General features: G+C 34.2%; 2 long non-coding RNA genes across 4 annotated transcripts in view; one reads left to right on the top strand and one right to left on the bottom strand.

Moving 5' to 3' along the window:
* Positions 1–95: 95 nt before the first annotated feature.
* LOC114525582 overlaps positions 96–14,256 on the bottom strand; it is a 37,821-nt gene continuing 23,660 nt past the window's right edge. The window contains exons 6-9 of one of the 3 annotated variants that reach the window (XR_003687219.1): positions 8,595–8,641; positions 5,048–5,129; positions 3,068–4,672; positions 96–564 (exon numbers count right to left, since the gene is read on the bottom strand). This is a non-coding gene — a long non-coding RNA (uncharacterized LOC114525582). Of the gene's footprint in view, positions 565–2,126; positions 4,673–5,047; positions 5,130–8,594; positions 8,642–10,363; positions 10,910–14,256 lie in introns of those variants that run through there. The other 2 variants (XR_003687220.1, XR_003687221.1) reach the window with 2 other exon arrangements.
* Positions 7,131–14,231, top strand: LOC114525580. Its single transcript, XR_003687217.1, has 5 exons — positions 7,131–7,235; positions 7,438–7,486; positions 11,443–11,505; positions 12,225–12,321; positions 12,486–14,231. It is a non-coding gene; the product is annotated as an uncharacterized LOC114525580 (long non-coding RNA).

The raw sequence follows: 14,256 nt of genomic DNA, 5'->3' as shown, positions 1-14,256 counted from the left end.
CATACCATGAAAATGGCGAATATATATATATATATAATATTGGTAAGTTATAACTTATAATGCGTTTTTACAACATATACTATTAACATCCTCTTTTCTTAACTATTTAATTATCACCAAGTAATCTATTAGGTCCTAAATTATGTAATTATCTCCCAGAGATGATTAGAAGATATTCTGATGTATGGTATATAGCGGAATCCAAACTTGTTTATTTACCTTTAATAGACTTTTCAGCTTGCATGCAACCTAACCCATTTCAGATATTGTGGCATGATCATGGAATAGCCAATAAAACTTAACCATTTCAGATCATGTGATTTGACATGCCAATCACGCATTTCATCCAGGCAATATGTAAAGCCCAGTGCATAACATTTGGAGTATTTTTAAGGCCTATTTAGACAACACGATACGTTTTATGGAATTATCATTCTGACGAATGCAAAAGAGAACCTGTTCCACAATCTTCATTCAATTTTGTTCAGGTTAGAATTTAAAGTGTCGCGTTTGTACGTGTGCTCATATGTTCACATACGCCAGGGTACAAATCGTTGATCAGATCTGGAAGTAAAAACGTGAGTTTTTTTAACTAGCTATGATTTGACTAAACACTTTTAACCGCAATTTCGATTTTGTTATGTTATTGAGAATTTCACAACTATATACTCGCTTGAGATTAGCTTCGATTACGGTTCAAGTACGTTGTATACTGGTCGATTAAACCACTTTTACTTACTTTATGATATAGTTTTGTTTGTTTCGGGGGTAAATTTTGAGAAAAAAAATAAAAACCAAGGAAATATTCTCACAATTTTAGCACTAATTGAAAACGGGAAAACTGATTTAGACGTCGCATTCCGGCTCGCGACAAACAAACACTTAGACTTAGTACTGACACGTTATATTATCCTATTCATGTGCATTATTTGAGTTTATAATATGTCATGTTTGTTTTCAGGGTAAATTACAGAGAACTTTAGAAAAACAATATCAACTAATGTCGAATAACAACTAAACATTTTGAAAGTAACTTATATGGCCATGGGAAATCCCCGAATCCAAAGGGGATGTCCCTTCTTCAACAACGTCTCGAATAAAAATGGCTAATAAACATACTGTATTTTAGGCTTGCAAGGTCGCGAGATAATAACTATTAGTTCGAGAGGCTGCCTGACAATCTTGGATGTACATGTTTAAGGAGTAATATCAGTTAAAAGTTATATCAGCAAGAAACGTAAAAAAATACTTTATCGACAATAATTTATAGGCTTGTCATGTGACAATATCATAACTATTATTAGACTATAGTAGCCATCCCCCTTATCCATCATTCGCCGCGCCCTGCAACGACCGCGCGTAAGAAGGGTACTGGTACGAGAATAGACCATTTCAATTGGTTGATTAGCTTCCCTAAAACGGCATGCAGAGAAACGTTTAACCTCGTCACAGGTCTCAAGTCTATTATTCTCATCAACAGCGTTAAGTAGGCACGATAGAACAAGGCCTGCTCGATTGCAGCTATAATTTATAAGGGAGGTAAGTAATGGGCCTTTTAAAACTAATAGGATATTAGACGTGTTAATACGTATACACAGATGCATATGCAGTACTAACCCCGGTATTTTGTTTCAATTTCAAAGGGATTTTTTTAAAATTCAAATCTCACTGACACGCTAAGCTCTTTACACTTGATTTGCGTCTTTTGCGTTGCAGCAAATGTCTCCAATGTTCAGGTTCTTATTCAGCCTCCCAATTTGCTCAAGTATGGACACTATTTTTATTCGATTATAGTAGAATAAAGCAGCTTTTGTCTGTTAAATTCTCACTCACCCACGGGAAATGACAACATAACACCTCTCGGTCTTCAACGCTTTTACGCAGGCATAATTCATTCGCATCGTTCCTTAATACAACTAAAATTTGCCCTCTAAGAAAGGCTGAATAGATGGATAAATATTTATTTTGAAAAGGCAATTCATAACATTGTTAAAAAAGATGCTTCAGAAAGGGAAATCCCCTTGGCCTTTAGGGGAAACACCTTTTTTATTCTTCGAACAATTTTGCACTTATCTTGAATCGTATTTTACCTACTTGCCATAGAATAAAACAATAACTCTTAGAAATATCTTTTCTCTTCTTTTAACACTGAAATTGAGCCCTCGAAAAATATTTTCAATTTAACAACGCATTGAGTGGCAGTATTTGAGCCCACAGTGCGACTCACAGCGCGTCGATAAGTGATGTTACAATACAACAAATAAGTTTAAGTTGGAAAAATGCTCCTATTTTGTAACAGTTTGCCCATCGATACTTCAATATTCAGAATTGGCATTGCAATCTTAAAGACACCGTATTTAGCAACCTGTAGTGAAAACTCGGGCTCTACAATTTTAAAAAAGTATTTTATTGAATTCAATACTCGGAATAAAGCGCGTTTTACATGAAGTACTTCAACAAACGAATTAAAAAATGCAATCCAGATCTAATCTAAATGTGGCCTGGGAACAAGGTGCTTAAAGTGACATATAAATTGCAGTGTGACATCCGATAAACAAACATTGGATGAGGTTTTGGCGATACGAAATGAAGATTAACAAGGCCTCGGTAAAAAAAGCGTAATTGGCCTTCTATAATGATATTTTTCCTCAATTCATCAGTCCCTGTGGGCGAGACAGCTATAAATCATGCACTATTTGCTATTATAGTTACGTTACATCTCATCTATTGACCTAGCATGCAGGGAAAGACCCGTTTACCCGGATTTACGGTTACTCTTTCCTTCCTTTCAATTAAACTTGTAGTAGAAAAATAAAGCCATAATGCTTCTAAAATTTTTAATAATTTTTACAATTCATTTCATATGTAATTCATTAATGCATTCGTAATAATTTTTATGATTCATTTAAAAAAATTAAATTAAATTAAAATTTCAATGTTGTTTCGTTTTTACGCCCTTTATTGCTTTCGTCTCGCGCGAGAAACACGCGTGGATGACGATCTCTAACCATGAGGTATTAGGCACATTATCTTTAGCATATAATGCTGATTTCTATGATATACTTACTATAGGATGCCTTGTTAGGACGAATATAGATGCAATTACCCAGTTAATGAGCATATATTCTCAGATTTAATATACGAATTATAGCTTCGTTCGGTGCATGACATCACGAGATTTGTATGCCAAGCTAGATATTTCGCGAGCTGAATAATGTCATCTTGCTAGTTCCTCGGTTATTGGAATAGTATAGGTCGGTCCAATTTCGAGGTGTTGATATATATAACGAAGAATGAATAAGTATCGAATCGAGCTAGCTCTAAAGCCAAGGGTAGCAATTTTAATACGCCATAATACCATACACCTACGCACGCATTTCACATATTTTAAAACAATAGCAAGTGGGTTGGCTATATAAATAACGAATTTGCCTTACAGATGAGATCATGAGAGACAAAGCCTTTTATTTTAAATGATTGTTTTAACTCAACTTTTAAGGGATTACTGTATCTGTTAATTTGAAAATTGAACTTCAAATTTCCTTGAATATGACATGACGATTCATCCAGCTAATACTAATGGCATTATAATTTCTAATAACAGTCGTATAAGTGTATCAAAGCAATCCGAAATCATATAAAAGCCCGTTTTATACTTGTAATTTCTGCTGCGATTTTTTTGTTTTGATAGATGAAAACACGGAACGCGCGAATGTTCTGATGTTTGTTCGACCTCATTTCATTTTGATCATCCGTAACTGATTTATTGGTCGTTATTTATTTATCAAGAGCCGAATATCGCACACAAAATCGGAGCAAGACGTGCAGAATCATCGAACGGGTGCGTGCGTGCGAAAGCGACTACCAGGTAATTTGGCTGTGGAGCGGAGGTAAAAGGACCCTGGGTACGAGGTTGGGCAGTGCATTGATATGATTGATATTTAGAAATTGAAAACCTTTTTCGTGTTTCTATACAGTTATTGAAACACGCTTCTCATCCAATTAGCACGCGCGTACTATAAATGTTATATTATAAACAACTATGATGAACATGATGTTGAAAATAATGTGCTATGAATTTCTATTTTGAAGGGGTACTATTTAAACCTGTGGAAATGAATAGCGATACAGACAGCGGTGTTTTTGTGGACGAACCAAACCTTTCAACACAGGGGGGAAATTTGAATCAACCAACATCGACGACAACTCTCGAGCATTACCTTCACGAATTACTCTTACAGTTCATCTGGAGAAAACTTAAACCTTCAGAGGTTGAAGGACTAAGGGCCTGGGCCAGTCGATTTCCAATCACAAGTACTGACAACGCTTCAAATTTACAGCACCTTAGTCGTTTCTTCAGCTCTATCAATAGAATGGAATTTGTACTAATCATCGATAGCTTTGCAGTTGGTGATTACAGTCACCTCTGCTATGCAATGACAGATATCGATCCAATGTATCCAACATCAGCAGCAACCCTCAAAGGCGACCTCTATAAGATCTTCTTGCAGTTCATCTCGAAGAATTTAAATTCTCATGAGGTAGAAATGCTAAAAATCTGGGTTCACCAGGAGTTTGCAATCCCAAATACCGGAAGTTCTACCAACGTCCTCTTTGAATTGAATCAAATTGCCAACAACGATTTGAATTTAAAGCATCTAAGTGATTTCTTCTATAAAATTTATAGAATAGATATAATGTGTATCATTGATGCTTTTACTGTTGGCGATTATGGTTACTTATGTTATGGAATGGCATACATGAAGTATCCAGAGCATCATAGAATAGTGTTCCCCAATGAAGATCACTATCACTATACCACGAATCGATAAAGATATGGTCTGAAAACTCAGCAAATTTAATGCAACTATACGCATGGCAGAGACAATGAATTATTTTTGCAAAGAAACAATCGTTTAATGGCATCAACTGGGAATGCTTCTGACACATTAATTGGCATGCAAAATTTCAAAAGATCTGCGATAAAGCCTCCAGACCATATCTCTATTGACCTAATGCTTATGATGAATGTTTTGATCTTACTCACTAGGCCACGCAGACCAGGTCTTCGAGAGGGCCGCGATTTCTAGAGCAGTTTTTGTCTTTTGTTTTTTACGATTATTTTCGTTCTAAATCAACAAACGAGAGAGGTAGTAAGTAATCGAGACGATGCAATAGAAAGGTCGGCAGGTTTTTTCAGCTTTCAGGCTCCGTCATTTGCAATTTGCTAGTGATTCTATTCACCATAAGTAGGTCGTGAGAGATGCTTTCTCGCATATATTTACACTTAAGACTTTCTTTACTATCACACATTTCCTGCAAAAGGTTATGTACAAGATGAGAACGTCTGAAGTGCATATATGTATGTGTCTGGACGCATGAAGACGAAATGCTCAAAGTAGCTTCAAAAAATGTATATAACCTTGATACATATATAACATATAACACATATTACTGATACTATAGTCTATATCCTAGATACCACTCATCACAAGGAGGACGAAAGAGATATGCAACATTCATGCATGTACCATATAGTTAAGATCTTAAGTCACTTGTTTACTACACGAGTATATCTGTCTGGCGCGTATGACGCGATAGCTATACCATATGCATATATACTATATATAATTGCCATGGTTGTAAATTGGGGAAACTTCATTGTTACTATAAAAAAAAAACTGAAATAGAATTTTTTTAGCTACATCCAGTTTATTGCTGTTTAATGTCATTTACATAGGGACGGTTTCATGGATGTTCTTTATTATCCCCTTCGACAAAAGTTGTGGAGAATTATCGTTTGTATCATTTGCCCAATTCTCTCCGGCTAAATATGACCAAATATAAGTCCCCGAAAAATCTATCACCCCTTCTTTACCCACAGGGAATTATCACCTTAACTTAAATTATAGGGGATTATTACCCCTAGGGCTTTGGTTCTAGGGGATTATCACCCCATAGAGCATTCAGGTTAGGGCTTACAACCTCACGTCTACTTTTGGACGATTATGTGTGCTTGTAAAACAGTTTTAATGTAACGACTACCGTAATCCGACAGGCAACCCATTCTTTTTATCAGCTTAATGTTTAATGGGGTGGTTGCTCGAAATTTAGGGTGATGATAATTATTCCAAATTATATTCATTCTGAATCATTCATACATATTCATCTTGAGAAAATTTTTTAGGGGATTTTATATGTTCAAATTGGCAATCCCCTAAAGTACGACAGTTGTAAATTGTTTCAGCATTTAATGAAGTGTTCAGCTCCATAAGCTAGTTGTTTCATATCTTAAGTGCTTCATACGTTTTTTTAATATATTAGGTGTTAGGAGCTAAATTGTGATCATTGTGCGATACATTATATATATGACAAGCCATTATTATTATACATGCAGCAACTTTTCCTCCCGTCGCAGGACGAGCGTAGCATACTAAATCATAGTGTACACACACATCACCTTGCTAGTAAGTCAGTCATGTTCCAAAGAGTTATAGTTCCGAAGATAACCTTTTTTCCACTTTGAAGCAATGGGGGGAAACCGTTATCCAAAGTGGGATCCCCCTAAGAAATCAGCCAATGGAAAAAAGTACTATCCCTCAGGTCGAAACGTCGAGAAGTGTTTTGTCTATTTTAAGTAGTTGTTATACCACATTTGATGCTAAGTTGTTTGAAGACCCTGCCACGCTGCTCCTATGTTATACTGAAATGTATCTACATCTCTACACAGCGACCATTGTCACTCATAAATTACTTTCACTACAATGACAATTCTTTGCATGCGGCATAATTTACGCGATAATGGATAGTATAGGACTAACCCTTCTTCAAAATGAACCTTACTGTTTTATTTAAATCCGTTTTACTTGAACTCTATCTTTTGTTTTATTTGAATACGTGTCCAATTTGCTTAAACAATAAAAAACACACACACAATGCAGGATTGCTAAACAGCCAAAGTTGACCATTTTCCTGCCAAATGTATATGACAAACTCAAATATATAATAATCTCATCTTAATCTAATCTAAATCGTTTCATGTGCAATTAGCACCCGCCTTCCGGAAAACAAATTGAAATCTTATCAATGACGGGGAGCGGGGCGGTGATGGAATGATAGATATGCTTGCATGGCATTTAATTGCGTAAGTGCATGGTGAAACGTGCATGAACTGGCGACGAGTTTCCTTTCTTCGTGTTGTGCATTTTGAAACTGAGTCGAAGTCAAGTCCAAAAGTAAGTTTGACTGTTCAGTTCAACTTTTCAGTTCGACTGATACTTCCTATATGTATGTGGGACCGATTGAAGAAACGAAATAAGCACTCTCGCTGCGTTTTTATCGTCACCTGAAGAAATGCATTTGGACTTTCCGCTTGTAGTTAACTACATTTAGGACACGAACTGTTTAAACCAAAGGCTAAATTTTTATTTCTTATAGATTTCAGGGACGCTCTTTGAACCTACGCCTAACTTTCAAGGATAAACAGGTATAGTAGCATTGCATCGTCTTTCGATATCACCAGGAATTCACAAATTCTTGACGTTTTGACTTCGTTTTAAAATAGCTTAGCTTGCACTTCTGCAACGCATGCAACGACAATGTGGTCGAAATTAACTTCATGAAATAGGCCTAAATGTAGAAAAGAAACTTTATCGTGTTTTATCGCTCATATATAAACTTGACACATGCAGTATAATCAAGGTTGAAAACATGTAGCTTAAAGATATGGGAGAGTTATAGAACTCCTATTCGGTTTAGTATTTGGGAAATGATGCATGGGTTTCACATTGTAAACAGAGCAAAGATCACCCCTAAAATTCTATAAGACCAGCCTTAAATATATAATTTACCATTCACAGGTTTACAATTGTTTACAATAGATGCCTTCGAGGTTGTATATGTGTTCTTTAGTATATGAAACACAGCAGAATTTCTTGAAAATATATATAATTGCTATCCACGGAACATTGTTGCGCCCATGTTGCAAGTACAGAATCATTAAATAGTCTTAATTTGTTTCGTTTAAGTTGAAATTGTATGTCAAATGCATTCGCTTCGTTTAGAAATGCGAAGAGCTTGCTTTGCTTTTCTGTATGTTTGTATGTCCTAATTTTTACTATACAGTAGCTTTCTGTATTCTAAAACCCAAAGGAATCCTTCGAGCATTGAAATATTGCCCCCTCGATGACAATAACACATTGCATGTGTCCAATTGCAGTCAAAATTGCGAAAGTTATAACTGTAATGCGCTTCGATTTCATCTGTATATTTAATGGCACTTTTAAATTAGCTATTTTGCATGCGCGAATTCAAATATTGATATTGTTGATCATTTCATACAAACTCTCCTGACGAAGGCCCTCAGGTCGAAACGTCGAGAAGTGTTTTGTCTATTTTAGGCAGTTGTTATACCACATTTAATGGCTTGTTAATGGTTTGTTGTTCATATACACATGCATATATATATATTGGCCCATTTGAATATACATGGATTTCCTTCATAACATTAGATTGGTGGCCAAAGCATTTTTATAAGCTCTTTACTTCGATACATTATATAAACTTTAATCACCACTTCACCCTTGGTATATTACCTTGACTCCCATTTTTTGTCCATGTTCTCAACGACAAATGATCATTTCTAAAACGAAATTTTGAGCCATACATCGTCTGTTTGTTTGCCTTCAAGGTATCGATATAGTTATTCAGGCCTTGGCAGGTGTTGATATATATTTCATGTCAATTTATATAAAGCTCAACAATATTTCATCCTGCGTATGAGTACAGCTCATGTAGAATGTTAGAGAATCTGTATGAAAAATTAGTCCATTTTGATGAAATTGGTCTAGTTTACCGAAATATACAATAGCATAAACGCTTTCTGATTTTTACTCGTAAAGTACAATTATAATTCCTTGAAATAACGCACATCAATTCCAGGAATTCGTATGCAAAAATTATACATTCACACAGCTAATATCGATCATGTAGTTGCTAAATAATGAAATATAGTCTACAATTGTGCATCCGTGAAGCGAAAATTAATAAATACCCGATCATATAGCTAAGATAGTTGGTTTTCGAGTTATTAGCCTCAGTTTTTTACTGACATTATTTAATTTAGAACCTATGGGATTGCCTTTGTACATATAACTGTAAAAATCTCGATGTATTTTATTCAATACGTCCTACAGGTAATCACGTATGTTCAAATCTGCGTGCAAAAAATTGGTTTATTTTGTTGATAGACAGAGTTGACCTAAGTTATACAATAGCTAAAATCAATTTTGACATTTCATCGCATGCAGTTATACTTTCACTATGTACTCCATGGAATTCCAGGAATCTTAAAATAAATTACATCATGATGGATGGAAGTATACCCTCAAATAATGCAGTTGTTGAATAATATAAGATATAGACATGCATGTATGCTGGCTTCTTTATGTTATTGTCTTTACTGACAAGCCTCACTTCGTTGTAAAGAGAACTATATTGCACTAAAGCGAGACTTGGTGGTAAAGACAATAATAGAATAAGGGAAAACCCGCACAGGTGTTATTGTATATTTTGTATAAATCCGAATTAATAAACATTCGAGTCCCTAAGTCATAGTATTTGGCTTTCGAGCTTTGAGTTTGCAGATACATTATTTAGCATAGAACCTATCAAAATAAAATAATAAGATAAGGGCACAGAATGCACAGAATATAATAAAATACAGAATACAATAATATAATATCATATAATAAAGGCACAGAATGCACAGAATATAATAAAATACAGAATACAATAATATAATACAATATAATAAGGGCACAGAATGAACAGAATATAATAATGTAATATAATATAATATAATAAGGGCACAGAATGCACAGAATATAATAATATGATATAATATAATATAATAAGGGCACAGGAATTACAGAATATAATAACATACAGAATATAATAATATAATATAACATAATAAAGGCACAGAATGTACAGAATATAATAATATATTATAATATAGTAAAGGCACAGAATGTACACAATATAATAATATAATATAATATAATAAGGGCACAGAATGTACAGAATATAATAATATAATATAATATAATAAGGGCACAGAATGCACAGAATATAATAACATACAGAATATAATATAATATAGAATATAATAAGGGCACAGAATGTACAGAATATAATAATATAATATAATATAATAAGGGCACAGAATGTACAGAATATAATAACATACAGAATATAATACAATATAACATAATAGGGGCACAGAATGCACAGAATATAATAACATACAGAATATAATATAATATAGAGTATAATAAGGGCACAGAATGTACAGAATATAATAACATACAGAATATAATATAATATAGAATATAATAAGGGCACAGAGTGTTAAGTTAGTTCGTCGAGTACATTTTAGATTTAGAAAGGGCTTTCAAGGGACTGTTGATACATTTTATACACTGATCCACAAGATAGAACTGAATAAGCGTATTGGGTCAGACGTGTAGCAAAATTATTAAATTGTTAAAGCAACATACTGGCTACATACAATAAATATGTTTTAGGAACCAGCACATATTAAGCTTTACACATATATAGCAAGTAAATAAACCATGGGAATAGCCAACGAGCTGGCATAAAGCGCACATAATTTGACCATCATTATGTAAACTCTCGTTACTCTACCAGGCAGCAACAACTTTGCACAAAAAGAGTAAGAACTTTACCACAGTAGGAAGGTTCATCTACAATCGGCAATGTTGTTGCTTTGGGATATAAAAATAGAGCATACAGCATAATGATCTCAGAATATCTGTTTTAGGGTACTGAATGATTCTTCCTGGAAATTCTGGAATTTCTTCGAAATTCTGCGTTTTCGTTTATCGACCTTAATATAAACACATAAACCATCGATTTAAATTAAGAATTCTGGGCAGTCGCCAATACAAACTATACTGTTGATGATTAAGAGGTCCTACGTATGCAGAAGCTTCTCGAAATACCAAAGAGAACATGTGTTGGAGAGGACATGTTTACTTCCGGTTCCCATCATACCTTGAGATATCAAAGTATAATTAAAATAAAAATTAAAATTAAAATTACGTCAGGCACAGCCTATAACTCAGTGTTAGCAGAGTGTAAAGAAAGTAGATAGATGCTATTCACTTGTTTCAGGTTTAAATTACTAAATTAAGAAAATTCCAGGTAAGAATAAATTACAGATTTCTTTGCTACATTAACTAGCTTTAATATAGCGCTTGAAATGAATAAGATGCAACGTATGCTCAGCTTATTAAATTCGTTCCACACTATGCCTCGGTCTAAAGCAATTCGAAAGTGTATAAATGTCATCCTGCGAATAAAATACATGTCGCTCAGTCTAAATGAAAAGCGCTTGATTACCTGTTTACTTTTTAATAGGTTTTCATAGTGACTTCGATCGACTTCGATCGTCCCGACGAGAGACTGATAAAACTCACCAAGGTAGGTTGTTAGCTATTTGTCAGCATACCATTTTGTTGTATGAACAGAGTCAACACAACTTCTCCCAAAACTTTCTTCTGAAGCCCAATAGAGTTGATGATATTCGTCGCTTAATTGTCTTTCACTTTCAATTTATTTTGGAAATTCCATATTTGAGAAAACCCCGCGTATTAAAGCTATACGGCTCCGTGCTGACAACTCGTTTGATACCACAGCTTGAAGCTCGAGTGTTAAACTTATATACATTACGATTGTCTACTAGGAAAGTTCTAAAACTTTGATGTAAAAGCATATCACGATAAACAGCTAGCGCTAGCGGTTTCGATTGGAATGTATTTCATTGGAAAGCGGACTTTAACCTGAGTTTAAAGCGGGGTTTTCCTTCAGGCTTTACTACTGTAGCTAGTATTTAGAACTGTCAAAATATCCTCTGTTTAGAGGAAAAAATGCTGTTATTACAATTAGCCAGGTAATTATTTTTGTAAAAAACAAATTGTGAATAAACAAAGCATTTAAACATCAATATCTACAACGCCGTGGCTTAGAAAGCATTCATCGCATGGTAGGAAGGAAGTTTTGCCCGAGCAAAGCCAAAGCGAAACATGATGAGTTTATATAATAGACTGAAATATTAGCTACCCTTTATCCATTTCAGGCTATAAACATCGACTGCCATCGTGAAACTAGATCCACTGTATATGAATATATTATTATTATAGGCACATATTTCGCTGCGTAGCTACTTCAGCAGACATCAGTCGATTGAGTCAAGTTAACTTGCTGTTTTACGAACCGTCAATCCGTGCTTTCCAGCCGGTATGTATACATACATATAATTGATTATTTCCGAAACATTTTGGCTTCAATTTGTCTTTAGATATTGGCATTATTTTTCGCAGGGAGTTTGTTTCGCTTTCCATTAATAAAATGCCTTTTTCGTTCTTATAAAATCGATTTCAAATCAGTTTTCATTTATGAAGGATGTTGATGATGAGATGTGCGATATTTCAAAATACACTGTCACATGCTACCAGACTTACATATATAACGGATGATTAACAATTGCTTGTATATATTATTGTATATATTAATTTGAAACTATATATTATCCTACCTTGATCTTCTTTACTATAACGATTCCCGTGCCCCTCTTGACAGTTGCAGTTTTTGAACAACAAGATCTATAGATATGTTTCTACGAACTTGCATGAAGTTCTTTATGAAATCATGATGCAGTATATTAGTTATATTAGGATTTCTGTAGTGATATTTTTGACCGGTATTACAAGAATCTGTAACAGGAAAAGTTGTTGATGGACACAATTAACGCGGAAATGAATAATTCCTTTTTCCATTACAAATCACATTTCACTTTTACATTGCATATTTAACTTCCCCAGAAATGGTTACATATAACTGAATTCGAGCAGAATAATAAGTTTCTTCACATCCACTGTTTATATTTTCCTGCATGGAGTTCATTAATTCCTCACACTATTGGGTGTAATTTGAGACTGAATTTATACCCCAAGTTGGCACTTCAAAAATTATAAATGTGTTTTTGTTACGCTATGCATGGTGTTGTAACTCTCAAGCACTTTTTTGTCAGCTTTTTTTCTAATTTTAGGTCTCTTAAGGACTGTTAAAATGCCATTGAAATAAGTTTCTTTGATACGAGCGGCATTTTCAAAGGTTTTTAGCACATCGGTTACGGCTTCCCTAGGGTATTTCAGTATACCTAGCAGCTTGTATTTCGGGTTTCTAAGTTTTTTTCCGACTTTATTTATAGTATAAAAGCTATCGAATTGCATTCGTATACTTTTAACACGGACATTGTTGCAGGAATCATACTTATAGTGGGAGGATTATCGTTTCCGTATTATTATATATTTTGGGCAGCAAGATATACGAGATAGGAAGATTACTTTACGTCAAGCCTGTTGGTAACTTTACCTTAATGCCCGTTGGTATATATAACTCATGCCAAAATGATTAAGAGGTCAAAACTGTACAAAATTTCAGCGATATTCGTTTGACAATACATTAAAGCCAATATACCGTAACAACTGTGTGTTTTAGGAACGGATGTTATTTTGAAATACAATGCTTATGTCGTTGATAAATATACACCTCAAATATGAACAAACATTCACCTTTCGTCTCGCATAAACTTTATGGGTTATTTTTACTAGTGCTTTATATATAGAACAAGTAAATAAACTAAATATAGGTTATAGGTTATAGGCGTATATTATATATACTTGCACCTAAAATACAAGGAGCAAAAATATTCATCAATTTTAAACCTCCAAAACATCTAATAAGGTGTAAATGATACAAATACTGTATCTTTTATCTAAAGTATTCACAATATCAAAATATCAGAAAATTTATCGAAGAAAATTCATCTTGGGAAAACAAGTTTTCGATAATTTAGATATCATATTACATAACAAAAACATGACGCTGCAATCGGCCATTTAAAAAGTGAAAGAGAGATGGAAAATCACATTCAATGGGAAAATTTTTATTCGCACAAAGGAACTGGTTTAACCAGTTCGACAGGTATCGAGGTTGCAATACGATGATGCAATTGAAATCATGCAAGTAAACGTCATTCTAACATACATTTCGATATTAAATCATACTCGTTACGCCATAAATATATTTAAATATTAAATACTCTATCAGGCTGCCTGGACGCCTCATATAAGGAAATAAACCTATTCTACATTCAGAATATCAATGTCG

The sequence above is a fragment of the Dendronephthya gigantea genome, unplaced genomic scaffold (genome assembly GCF_004324835.1).
Source record: "Dendronephthya gigantea isolate DGI-Jeju-01 unplaced genomic scaffold, DenGig_1.0 000035F, whole genome shotgun sequence".
Taxonomy (NCBI): Eukaryota; Metazoa; Cnidaria; class Anthozoa; order Malacalcyonacea; family Nephtheidae; genus Dendronephthya; species Dendronephthya gigantea.
Note: the sequence above shows the minus strand (reverse complement) of the source record. Positions and strands in the feature narration are given on the sequence as shown.